Genomic DNA, 13,351 nt, shown 5'->3' on the forward strand with positions numbered 1-13,351 from the left:
ACGTCAGGACCGCTACGGGCCTCCACCACTCTGGCTTCGCCCTCGCACACGCTCCACCTCCCGGCGGTGCGCGCGACTCGGCCCGGTGGTGCGCCCGACCCCGAGGACCGGGATCCCACCTCAGGCGGCGCACCCGGCTTTCACTTTCATTGCACCCGGGGTGACCCCGACTTTCGACGCGTTAAACTCCTTGGTCCGTGTTTACAGACGGGTCAGGGGGGTTGCCGACATCACCTTTATACGTGAGCCGATCGCCCCCCCCGGGGCCGCGACGCGCCAGCGGTTGGGGAACACACAGGGACAGTCCTCCCGGTTAACAGCCGCACTGGAAGCAGGGGCCCCGCCCCTCCGGGGAGAGTGGGGGCAGCGAGGGTTTTTGAGGTAAAAGTCACATCAAATCCGCCTTGGCTGTTCACACTGCGGTCGCATTGAAAAAAATCAGATCTGGGTCGGATTCAGGACCACATGTGGAAGTGGCCTGAATCTGATCTGAAAAAATCAGATCTGGGCTAGATTTGGCCTGCAGTCTGAACGTAGCCTAAGAGAGAGAGACTTCGGTTGGACAATATCTCACACATGTAATCTATATCCCCAACCGGCCCGTCAGACACCGCCTACCAAGAGCCTGGGTCTGTCTGAGGTTTCTTCCCAAGAGGGAGTTTTTCCTCGCCACTGTCGCACTGCTTGCTCTTGAGGGAATTATTGTAATTGCTGGAATTGTTGGGGCTTTGTAAATTATAGAGTGTGGTCTAGACCTGCTCTATCTGTAAAGTGTCTCGAGATAACTCTTGTTATGATTTGATACTATAAATAAAATGTAATTGAATTGATCTTTTGTTTTACTATGCTCTGACTTTCTAGGAGCAAACCAGGACAATCCTTTGAGCTCCGATTTTGTGCCCAGTCTTTTTGCACACACCTCAGCGAGGGAGAGGGATAAGCAACATTATGCCTGCAAAAAGTTTCAGCAGACTCAGCTGATGAAGCGCAAAATACGCGAGGAAGTGAGTGTGCACGGCTCCGAGACGAGGTCCGTGAGGACCAGGGCCAGGGCTGTGGAGCGGTCCTTGAATGAGGAGACATTCAGGGATAATGACACCATGGTGCTGCAACTCACAGGTCTTCCGTCCTTCGCCAAATTAATTGTTTTGTTTAATTTTTTATCAGAATTTCTTAAAGTTGGACAATCAGCCACCCCATTCCAATGTTTGATCCTAACATTAATGAGACTGAGGCTTAATGTGCCGCTTTACTTTTTTGCTTACTTTTTTGGAATATCTAAGTCAACTGTCGTCAGAGTGTTCAATAGCATATTAGATTTAGGGCGTTTTCACACATGAAAGTCCGAACCAAGGTTCATGTTTTTGTTACATTCTCTACATTTGATCCGGTAAGTTTTGGTTTCACACTGCAGTTATACAAGCGCACTAAAGATCTCTACGTGACAAAACTATGTTTGGCTGTCATCACATACGTGAGCTGCGTCTCCTGATACTTAGAACTGATTGGTTTGTTGACGGGCTTCCCCGTCCTCTCGTATCCTCTCTCTCTCTCTGTCAGAGTTTTTCCAACTGACCGCTACTGACTGCTCTCTCCTACTGACTGCTGCTCTCCCCTACTGACTGCTGCTCTCTCCTACTGACTGCTGCTCTCCCCTACTGACTGCTGCTCTCTCCTACTGACTGCTGCTCCCCTACTGACTGCTGCTCTCCCCTACTGACTGCTGCTCTCTCCTACTGACTGCTGCTCTCTCCTACTGACCGCTGCTCTCTCCTACTGACTGCTGCTCTACCCTACTGACTGCTACTCTCTCCTACTGACTACTGCTCTCTCCTACTGACTGCTACTCTCCCCTACTGACTACTACTCTACCCTACTGACTGCTGCTCTACCCTACTGACTGCTACTCTCTCCTACTGACTACTGCTCTCTCCTACTGACTGCTACTCTACCCTACTGACTGCTACTCTACCCTACTGACTGCTACTCTACCCTACTGACTGCTACTCTCTCCTACTGACTACTGCTCTCTCCTACTGACTGCTACTCTACCCTACTGACTGCTACTCTACCCTACTGACTGCTGCTCTCCCCTACTGACTGCTACTCTACCCTACTGACTGCTACTCTACCATACTGACTGCTGCTCTCACCTACTGACTGCTACTCTACCCTACTGACTGCTACTCTCTCCTACTGACTGCTACTCTACCCTACTGACTGCTATTCTCTCCTACTGACTGCTACTCTCTCCTACTGACTGCTACTCTACCCTACTGACTGCTACTCTCTCCTACTGACTGCCGCGCCTCTTTTTGTTTTGTTGTGATGTTGAGAAGCAAGACACGGGAACTTTCTTTCTGGAGCATTTATTCAGAGACAAACTAACACCTGCACTGGATATTTACTACCACTTAAATAAACTGCTGATGTATTCTCTGCTCTGATAACAGACAGCTGTCTGCTCTGAGCGCTGACACCGTCACTCTCTCTCTCTCACTAAGCACCGAACTATTCCTTAAAATGAGCTATTCCCCGGTCTTGTAACACAAGGAGAGCCTGCCAGAGCTTCTTGTATTTGGTCCGAAAGTCCAAACCATCCAAAAAATGCTTTCACACAATAAACAAACCGGACCATGGTTCAGTTTGGTCCGGACCGAGACCATCTCTTTTTATTGGACCAAAATTTGGTCTTTTGATCCGGACCGTGGTCCGGGGGAGGTTTCACACCTGTAATTTTGGTTCGGATCAAACTAAAATGTCCGAAAGTCCGGACCAAACGAGGCATGTGTGAAAACGCCCTTAATGTATTTCAGATTATCAGATCTAATCTTATTGGCCACCAAAAGAACAAATTCAAAATAGTCTCCCAATGTGTTTCAGAAAAAAACTGCACCTCCATCATTGATTGTTTCGAAATATTTATAGAACAGCCAAGTAACCTGAGATGCCGTGCACAGACATACTCACAGTACAAGCACCACAACACTGCAAAATACCTGATCTCAATAACACCACAAGGTGTTATATCTTATGTATCAAAAGGATGGGGTCGTCGCAGAAGTGACGAGCACATAATGGAAAATTGTGGTTTTCTTGATAAATTGTCACCAGGAGATGTCATTCTAGCTGATAGAGGCTTCAATGTGAAAGAGACAGTGGGTCTGTATTGTGCTCAATTAAAAATACCAGCGTTTACCAAAGACAAGCAACAGATGCATCCACTGGAGCTAGAGGCAACAAGGGGATTCGCAGCCGTCAGGATCCATGTGGGGCGAGTCATTGGCCTGGTGAGGAATAAGTACACTATTCTTCAGACCACCATCCCTCTGTCCCTCTGCCAAGCCGGCGCACAAGGAAAGCCCTCCATTGACAAAATGGTAACAGTTTGCTGTGCTCTTTGTAACATTTGCCCATCTGTCGTCCCTACAGAGTAGAGAGGTGATACAATTGCTTTCCTTGTACATTTTAATGTGTATAGTATCTCTTTAGTATTTGTATGGACTATGAACTACAATGAACAATTACTATACATGCAGTTATTAATCATAATTTGTTTATTGTCCATTTGTGGATGTATGGATCAAATGTATTTGTTACATGACTACAAACACATGCACACAATCCAACATACAATATATACAATGACAAAAAAGAGGTAATATCAATTAATACATCAATTAATTAATTTATAAATGCTGCAACTCTGTTCTTTTAAATCAAGGCTGGCTGCCTTTCTTTGTTGTCCTCTTGTCAAATTTCACACGGAAAAGTGGGTTTCTTTCAACCAAATGTTCAGGAAACTAATGTGGATTGTTCCATACAATGCTCTGCACAAGTTAAATAAATGATCAGCCCACTACTTTCTTTAAATTAAATCCAAAAAAACATTCAAAAGGCGCAGAAAAAAAATGACAAACATTGGAGGGGAAAGCAACAAAAGGTAAAACACAGGACTTTCACCTGGGAGAGCTGGGTTCGCGCCCCGCGTGCGGCGATTTTTCGGCCGTTTTTTGTTTTTCATTTTTTGTTTTTAATAAGCCTTACCCAATGTTTCTTTCCTAAACCCAACCATTTGTTGTTGTCGTAAGCGTGTTTTAGTTGTTATTTTCCGTGTTTTTGTCACTGTTTTGTTACTAAAGCCTTTCCCTGTGTTCTTTTCCTAAACTCAACCATTTTTTTTGTCTTAACAGGCGTGTGACGTTGTTCTCGCGATAGTACGTCGCGTTCTCGCGATAGTACGTTGCGTTCTCGCGATAACGCGCAACGTGGCGAGGCCACGTGGTGGGTCTGTTTACATCAGCTGTATCCAGCGTGTATCATACACGTGGATAGCTGAAAATTGCGTAAAATAACACGCCATTTGGCTTTATGAAAGTGGCGTATATATTTACGCAAAGTCATGATGCCATGTTGGCTATACAAATAAAGCTACCTTGCCTTGCCAACTTCATTTCTTGTTTGTTTGCTTTTTGCATTCTAAACACTTCCAAATCTTTGGCACCCTGCTCAGCTTCAGACATGACTTGTGGAAGCGCTTTCGTTTGCATTGCTCGGATGTGCGAGAGAGGATGTCTGTGTCATCAACAGGGTTTCCCCCAGTAACATCCCTCAGGTTCCTTCTCAAGGTTAGCACTTGAGGAGAGGTGTGGCACAGTAAACCATTTACCCAACAGCTCCGGCAATACCCCTGTTCTAATGAATTCTTCCACCCTAGTGTAGGCCTCATCAAAAAAGTATTGATCAAATTGGACTCATTGCATAAAAACTTCTTTTGGTGTCCATACAACGAAATCCATGTACATTACCTCAGCTACACGCATTTGGGCCAGCAGTTGGTACATGTAACTATGATCTTACTTGAGGGTCATACCTTCCGCAGTCACAGTAAAGCAGAAATGTGGGTCGCTGACACATTCCTTGAGAGCACGGCCATTTGCATTAAAAGGACATTTTATATCAAGCACACCAATCAATCACAGGTCACCACAACATCTGGCGATGCTCGTAGCCATGGTAGGTCCGGGTTGATAAATAGCCCTGATGCTGTAATGCTGAAGTTCACGTGGAAATCTTGCATGGCCTTCAGGTACGACTCCCTGGCAGTGTCTTCATTTTGCAGACCCCATCTGATGAAAACATGTAAGTTTGTCAGCAATGATATTTCAAACTTTATGTAAAACCAACTAGCCTTCATTGTCCCAAATATACTATGGCACTGTTACATAAAATATAATTCCTGGAGTGTATTCATGATGGAATTGCAAGAAAAAGGAAATTGATAATACGTAAGTAAATAAGTAAGTAAACTTTATTTATATAGCACCTTTCACAGACAAGAGGGGTCACAAAGTGCTTTACAGTGAAACAAAAAAGAACAACACATACAAAGCTATATGGAGTATTCAGGGGTTTTCTAAAGGTTTCCACAGAATCCAAAGCTCTCAAGGCTAAAGGGAGAGAGCTCCAGAGCCCTGGGGCCACCACAGAAAAAGCAGAATCACCTCTTGTTTTAAAACGTGTTCTGGGAACAGTTAAAAGGTCTTGGCTTGAAGACCTCAGAGAGCGACCAGAAGTGTGTGCGTGCAATAGTTCCTGGATGTACGAGGGCGCTTGGCCATGTAAGGCTCTATAGGTAATGGTTCAAATTTTAAAATGCACTCTAAAACCAATCAGTAGCCAATGAAGAGCCTTAAGCACAGCAGTAATGTGCGACCTCCTACTGGTCTTAGATAAAAGTCTTGCTGCTGCATTCTGTACGACTTGCAGTTTGTCCATGGAAGATTTGTTTAAGCAAGTGTACAGTACAATGCAATAATCCAAACGAGAAGAAATAAAAGCATGAACAAGCATCTCCATCTCTTATATCTCTATACTATGACTTTTTTTTTTACAAATGGTGTCCCATTTGTAAGGAACATGCTTAGTGGGATGAGCAGCAGCGCTGAGTATGTGGGTTGCGCACATTAAAAATGTTGCCAAATCGTCTCTGCCAATGCCAAACAGCTTATTTTGCTGTTGCTATTGACACCTGTTTTGAGCTTCTGGTACACCCAGGAGCTGCCTAGTACCATCTCCAAACTGAAGGCCAAGTTCCGTATAACGGGGGATGTCAAAGACAGGCGGCGAAGAAGACCCCAAGAAGACCATTTCTTCACCCTGTCACCACTTTGGTGCCGTAGCCGTCTTCTACAGATCAGCAGTCAAGGTTTTTGCAAAAAAAAAAACATAAAAAAAAAAAAAAAAAAAATTATTATAGTATGACTTTTTGGACATAATATACTATGACTTTTTTGGACATACTATACTGTGACTTTTTCGACATACTATGACTTTTTCGACATACTATACTATGACTTTGACACACTATACTATGACTTTTTCAAAATACTATCCTATGACTTTTTCTAAATACAATACTATGACTTTGACATACTATACTATGACTTTTTTTCGACATACTGTACTATGACTGACATACTATACTATGAGGTTTTTCGACATACTATACTATGACTTTTTTCGACATACTATACTATGTCTTTTTTTCAAAATACTATACTATGACTGATATACTATACTATGACATTTTTTTAAATATTATACCATGACTTTTTTCAAAATACTATACTATGACTTTTTTCGACATACTATACTATGACTTTGACACACTATACTATGACTTTTTCAAAATACTATACTATGACTGACACACTATACTATGACTTTTTCAAAATACTATACTATGACTGACATACTATACTATGACGTTTTTCGACATACTTTACTATGACTTTTTTTCGACATACTATACTATGACTGACATACTATACTATGACTTTTTTCAAAATACACTGACTTTTTTCAAAATACTATACTATGACTTTGACATACTATACTCTGACTTTTTCGACATACTATACTATGACTTTTTCCGACATACTATACTATGACTTTTTTGACATACTATACTATGACTTTTTTGACATACTATACTATGAAATACGATACTATGAGTTTTTTCGACATACTATACTATGACATTTTTTCAAAATACTATACTATGACTTTTTTTTGACATACTATTCTATGACTTTGACACACTATACTATGACTTTTTCAAAATACAATACTATGACTTTGACACACTATACTATGACTTTTTTTCAAAATACTATACTATGACTTTGACATACTATAACTAAGACTTTTTTCGACATACTATACTATGACTTTTTCGACATACTATACTGTGACTTTTTTGGACATACTATACTATGACTTTTTTCAACATAACATGACTTTTTTGGACATACTATACTATGACTTTTTCAAAATACTATACTATGACTTTTTCAAAATACTATACTATGACTGACACACTATACTATGACTTTTTCAAAATACTATACTATGACTGACATACTATGCTATGACTTTTTTCGACATACTATACTATGACTTTTTTTCAACATACTATACTATGACTTTTTTCAAAATACACTGACTTTTTTCAAAATACTATACTATGACTTTGACATATTATACTCTGACTTTTTCCGACATACTATACTATGACTTTATTCGACATACTATGACTTTTTTTCGACATACTATACTATGACTTTTTCGACATACTATGACTTTTTCGACATACTATACTATGACTTTGACACACCATACTATGACTTTTTCGACATACGATACTAAGACTTTTTTCGACATACTATACTATGTCTTTTTTTCAAAATACTATACTATGACTTTGACATACTATACTAAAACTTTTTTCGACATACTATACTATGACTTTTTTTCGACATACTATACTATGACTTTGACATACTATACTAAGACTTTTTTCAAAATACTATACTATGACTTTTTTTCAAAATACTATACTATGACTTTTTTTCGACATTCTATACTATGACTTTTTTTCGACATACTATACTATGACTTTTTTTCGACATACTATACTATGACTTTTTTTGACATACTATACTATGTATTTGACATACTATACTATGACTTTTTTCGACATAGTATATACTATGTCTTTTTTTCAAAATACTATACTATGACTTTTTTTCAACATACTATACAACTTTTTTCGACAAACTATACTATGACTTTTTTTCAAAATACTATACTATGACTTTTTTCAACATACTATACTATGACTTTTTTCAACATACTATACAACTTTTTTCGACAAACTATACTATGACTTTTTTTCAAAATACTATACTATGACTGACACACTATACTATGACTTTTTCAAAATACTATACTATGACTGACATACTATACTATGACTTTTTCAAAATACTATACTATGACTGACATACTATACTATGACGTTTTTCGACATACTTTACTATGACTTTTTTTCGACATACTATACTATGACTGACATACTATACTATGACTTTTTTTCAAAATACTATACTATGACTGACATACTATACTAAGACTTTTTTGGACATACTATACTATGACTTTTTTTCGACATACTATACTGTGACTTTTTTGGACATACTATACTATGACTTTTTTCAACATAATATGACTTTTTTGGACATACTATACTATGACTTTTTTTCACATACTAAACTATGACTTTTTTCACATACTAAACTATGACTTTTTTCGACATACTATACTATGACTTTTTTTCACATACTAAACTATGACTTTTTTTCACATACTATTCTATGACTTTGACACACTATACTATGACTTTTTCAAAATACAATACTATGACTGACATACTATACTATGACTTTTTTTCAAAATACTATACTATGACTTTGACATACTATACTAAGACTTTTTTGGACATACTATACTATGACTTTTTTCGACATACTATACTGTGACTTTTTTGGACATACTATACTATGACTTTTTTCAACATAACATGACTTTTTTGGACATACTATACTATGACTTTTTTCGACATACTATACTATGACTTTTTCAAAATACTATACTATGACTGACACACTATACTATGACTTTTTCAAAATACTATACTATGACTGACACACTATACTATGACTTTTTCAAAATACTATACTATGACTGACATACTATACTATGACGTTTTTCGACATACTATACTATGACTTTTTTTCGACATACTATACTATGACTGACATACTATACTATGACTTTTTTCAAAATACACTGACTTTTTTCAAAATACTATACTATGACTTTGACATACTATACTCTGACTTTTTCGACATACTATACTATGACTTTTTCCGACATACTATACTATGACTTTATTCGACATACTATGACTTTGTACTACTTTATTGCGCATATTTCACTTACATATTATACGCTTTCAAAATACTATGACTTTTTACTATACTATGACTTTTCGACATACTATACTATGACTTTTTTGACCATTATTATACTATATATTTTTTTTCAAAATACTATACTATGACTTTTGACATACTATAATAACTACTTTTTGAACATACTATACTATGACTTTTTTTCGATATACTTTATTCTACACTATATATGACTTTTTTTTCGACATACTATGAACTTTTTTAATAATTGTCTATAGTTGACATACTATATACTATGACATACTATACTATGACTTTTTTCGACATATTTATATATTAATGAACTTTTTGAACAATACTATACTATGACTTTTTCAACATACTATAGAACTTTTTTTCCGAAAACTATACTATGACTTTTTTTTCACATACTATACTATGACTTTTTTCAACATACTATACAACTTAATTTCTATAAACTATTCTATGACTTTATTTCTAATAATATATTTTATTTACATACTATAACTTTGACACACTATACTATGACTTTTTTAAAATACTATACTATTTTTTTACTAAATACATGAATTTTTAAAAAAAATAACTGACATACTATACTATCTTTTTTCAAACTAAATATACTATGACTTTGACATACTATACTAAGACTTTTTGGACATACTATACTATAGACTTTTTTTAGACATACTATACTGTGACTTTTTTGGACATACTATATATATAATTTTTGGACATAATAGCTTTTTGAACAACAATACTTTTTTCACATACTAAACTATGACTTTTTTTCCATACTAAACTATGACTTTTTTAGACATACTATACTATGATTTTTTTTGACATACTATACTATGACTTTTTTTGACATACTATACTATGACTTTTTTTTTCGCCAATTACTATACTATGACTTTTTTTTCAAAATGCTATCATTTTTTTTATACATTATGACTTTTTTCAAAATAATTATACTATGACTTTTTTTTAAAATTATACTATAAACTAAATTCGTTTTTGGTAATACTATAGTATGACTTTTTGCGAAATACTATAAATGTACTTTTTTTTTAGACATTTATACTATGAAATACTTTTTTTAAATACTAATACTATACTGACACACTATACTATGACTTTTTCAAAATACTATACTATGACTGACATACTATGCTATGACCTTTTTCGACATACTATACTATGACTATTTTTCGACATACTATACTATGACTGACATACTATACTATGACTTTTTTCAAAATATACTATGACTTTTTCAAAATACTGTTCGCCACCTCAGGAGGGGAAAGCGGGGAACCATCCAAGCTGTGTACAGTAAGGACACTGTTGACCTCAACTGAGGAGGTAATAGGGCGGTGGAAGGAGCACTTTGAGGAACTCCTGAATCCGACTAATACGCCCTCTATGTTAGAGGCAGAGCTGGAGGATGATGGGAGATTGTCGTCAATTTCCCAGGCGGAAGTCACTGAAGTAGTCAAACAATTCCACAGTGGCAAAGCCCCGGGGATTGATGAGATCCGTCCAGAAATGCTCAAGGCTCTGGGTGTGGAGGGGCTGTCCTGGTTGACACGTCTCTTCAATATTGCATGGCAGATGGTTCCCCTTTTTAAAAAGGGGGACCAGAGGGTGTGTGCCAATTACAGGGGTATCACACTTCTCAGCCTCCCTGGTAAAGCCTACTCCAAGGTGCTGGAAAGGAGGGTTCGGCCGATAGTCGAACCTCAGATTGAAGAGGAACAATGCGGATTCCGTCCTGGTTGTGGAACAACGGACCAGCTCTTTACTCTCGCAAGGATCCTGGAGGGAGCCTGGGAGTATGCCCAACCGGTCTACATGTGTTTTGTGGATCTGGAGAAGGTGTATGAACGGGTCCCCCGGGAGATACTGTGGGAGGTGCTGCGGGAGTATGGGGTGAGGGGGTCTCTTCTTAGGGCCATCCAATCTCTGTACGACCAAAGTGAGAGCTGTGTCCGGGTTCTCGTCGGACTCGTTTCAGGTGAGGGTTGGCCTCCGCCAGGGCTGCGCTTTGTCACCAATCCTTTTTGTAATATTTATGGACAGGATATCAAGCCGTAGTCGGGGTGGGGAGGGGTTGCAGTTCGGTGGGCTGGGGATCTCATCGCTGCTCTTTGCAGATGATGTGGTCCTGATGGCTTCATCGGCCTGTGATCTTCAGCACTCACTTGATCGGTTCGCAGCCGAGTGTGAAGCGGCTGGGATGAGGATCAGCACCTCTAAATCTGAGGCCATGGTTCTCAGCAGGAAACCGATGGAATGCCTTCTCCAGGTAGGGAATGAGTCCTTACCCCAAGTGAAGGTGTTCAAGTACCTTGGGGTTTTGTTCGCGAGTGAGGGGACAATGGAGCGGGAGATTGGTCGGAAGCGTACGCAGCGGGGTGCGGTATTACATTCCATCTATCGCACCGTTGTAAAAGAGAGCTGAGCCAGAAGGCAAAGCTCTCGATCTACCGGTTGGTTTTCGTTCCTACCCTCACCTATGGTCATGAAGGCTGGGTCATGCCGAAAGAAAGAGATCCAGGGTACAAGCGGCCGAAATGGGTTTCCTCAGGAGGGTGGCTGGCGTCTCCCTTAGAGATAGGGTGAGAAGCTCAGTCATCCGTGAGGAGCCGAGTAGAGGCGCCTGCTCCGCTTCCGCGTGAGAAGGAGCCAGTTGAGGTGGTTCGGGCATCTGGTGAGGATGCCCCTGGGGGCCTCCCTAGGGAGGTGTTCCAGGCACGTCCAGCTGGGAGGAGGCCTCGGGGAAGACCCAGGACTAGGTGGAGGGATTATATCTCCAAACTGGCCTGGGAACGCCTTAGGATCCCCCAGTCAGAGCTGGTTAATGTGGCTCGGGAAAGGGAAGTTTGGGGTCTCCTGCTGGAGCTGCTCCCCCACGACCCGACACCGAATAAGCGGAAGAGGATGGATGGATGGATGGATGGATGTTAACAGGTTAGAGCTTGCACACTGCCTGCGTGACCCGTGCGTGCTACAAATAGAAACGATGCCTATTTTTCACGCGACACACAAGCGTGTTGGAAGCGTTTCCAGGCAAAATAGAACACGAAAAGATGTTTATGTCATTTTGACACACATACATTTTATATGGAGGTTACACCATCAAACAAGTTAAGACAGAGCCAACAATTTGTTTAAAAATATACAATTTTTTATTACAAACAACAAATCCAAATGTGCAACGGTATAGGCGCTAAAAATAACTTTTCACACACTACAGGCTATGTCTTAGACCTGATGCGACTGGTGTTCGAGGAGATCATCCATGACCCCCTTCCTTATGTGGATGCTGTCCAGCGGATTCCTGTACCCCAGGACCCGTGTGCTCAGCTTGACAGGCCTTCCATGGACAATCCTGTTGCTGAACATGTGTCATGGTTCAGTCGAGGGGGAGGGGTCTGAATGCGTCGTACTGCCCTGAAGCATCCAGAAACTCCCTCCGTATGCGCAGCACCACACAAGAGGGGATCAGGACATGGACACTTCTTCCAAGGAAACCTCAGCACCAGCTCACAAAAGTGAAAAAGTTTTTCATTGTGTTGTCTTGATAAAACCGTGTTTTTGTAAAATTCTGAACCAATAATGAATGTGTATTGTTATAAACATTGTATTTTAGTGCTGTCAAACTATTAAAATATTTAATTGCGATTAATCGCATTAATTTCATAGTGAACTTGCAATTAATCGCACATTTTTATCTATTCTAAATGTCCCTTGATTTCTTTTTGTACAATTATTTTTTCTAATTTTAATGCTCTTATCAACATGGAAAAGTGGATCGGCTTGCTTTGTGCAAATGTTATTTTTTACTGAAAGCAATATTGGCAGACACTGTAGTGTTCAATTGCACACTAACATTCTCATTTGGTGTAAATAATCTCTCACACAATGTAACACTGTCCATCAATAAAAGGGTGAAAAAAATACTTTGTCACAAAAACAGCCCTTTCTAAGGGATCAAAACAGAGCGATAC

The 13,351-nt window shown here is 39.4% G+C and overlaps 1 long non-coding RNA gene across 3 annotated transcripts in view; it reads right to left on the reverse strand.

The window, feature by feature from the left end:
* Positions 1–4,342: 4,342 nt before the first annotated feature.
* The window catches only part of LOC120549320, an 81,509-nt gene continuing 72,500 nt past the window's right edge, over positions 4,343–13,351 (reverse strand). For all 3 annotated transcript variants that reach the window (XR_005637371.1, XR_005637372.1, XR_005637373.1), the window contains one exon: positions 4,343–5,129. This is a non-coding gene — a long non-coding RNA (uncharacterized LOC120549320). The remainder of the gene's footprint in view (positions 5,130–13,351) is intronic.

Source organism: Perca fluviatilis, chromosome 20, assembly GCF_010015445.1.
Source record: "Perca fluviatilis chromosome 20, GENO_Pfluv_1.0, whole genome shotgun sequence".
NCBI classification, from domain to species: Eukaryota; Metazoa; Chordata; class Actinopteri; order Perciformes; family Percidae; genus Perca; species Perca fluviatilis.